Source organism: Cynara cardunculus (genome assembly GCF_001531365.2).
Source record: "Cynara cardunculus var. scolymus isolate 2C chromosome LG 4, CcrdV1, whole genome shotgun sequence".
NCBI classification, from domain to species: Eukaryota; Viridiplantae; Streptophyta; class Magnoliopsida; order Asterales; family Asteraceae; genus Cynara; species Cynara cardunculus.
The window spans coordinates 16,866,898-16,868,207 of record NC_037531.1 but is presented as its reverse complement, the minus strand read 5'-3'; positions in this window follow the sequence as shown (position 1 = coordinate 16,868,207).

Genomic DNA, 1,310 nt, shown 5'->3' with positions numbered 1-1,310 from the left:
TTTTGAGAAAACGATAATGTTTTTATTTTTGAATAAAATATAAATTTAAAAATATTATAATTTTTAAAAAAAAATATATCGATATCAATATCAAATTAATCTTTCTAAAAGTTTTTGTGTTTGGCGTAATTTCCTTGATTCATTTTTTTAATTATAATTTAATTTAGGTTTAATAAATAATTTTTATAAAGATAGTAATTAAGTATTCTATTAGAATTTAATGATTATCCTAATTATATTTTAGATTTTTTTTATTTAAATCTTGTATTTGATTATGTTTATCTACTGTTAGTTACAATAATTCAAAGATAGAGCATTAATAAAGTGTATTTAAGCACAATCTACTTGTAATCTTGAATTTTAAGTAATATGAATCAATAAATAGTACTTCATGTATAAAAAATAGTCTTTAAGAGTTTTTGTCAAATAATTTATAATATAGTATAGATTATTTAAAAAAATAATTTATAATTATATTATTTATTTATTAAAAAAAAAGGAAATAAGGGTTGACCCGTGACCGTGTTAATAAAAAAATTAATTTGTAATGAGATAAATTGGCCCAATAACAAAGCACCAAAAGGCCCAAAATAGTAAGGACCATTTTGTGAACTCAAATCACATAAATGGTAAAAAGACCATAAAAACATTAAAGAGTTCACAAAATCATAATGGGAAAAAGAAATTAGAGGTTGTTTGTTTATTTTTTAATAATTTTATTAAAAGTTAATATTTGAATCGTTAAAAGATGAATTTTGTTTGACAATTTTTTTTCTTAACGATTATAAAACCTCCGAATGATTTTATATCATAAGTCTCTCTTAACCATTCAACGTTCTAATTTCATTTCAAACAATTATCAAACAATTCTATTTTATTTTATACTATATTATAAAAGCTATTATGACTATTTAATCGTTCTGCACAAAACCATTCGAACAACTAACAAATCATTCTTACACAATTGGGTTACGTGAGAATCTCAATTTAAGGGTAAAATTGGAAGACGAAAATGTGAAATGGCGCGGTACTGAAGATGCAATATTATGAAATGCGATAATCACGGATACATTATCTCCCAAATCAGTTGAAGATATCGATCCATTTGGAGAACGCAACTACAATATGGAGACGCCCATGGTTTCATTAATGCAAGAAATCGAGGTCAAGGAAMATTTGATTCTCTGTTTTGGAAAAAATTTCATTAAATACTAATTTATGTGTTTGAATCAATCAGTTCGCAAGAATATTGCTGAAAATTTTCGTTTTCTAATTTCAAGAATGCCGCGTCAAATCCAGTGTTGATAGAT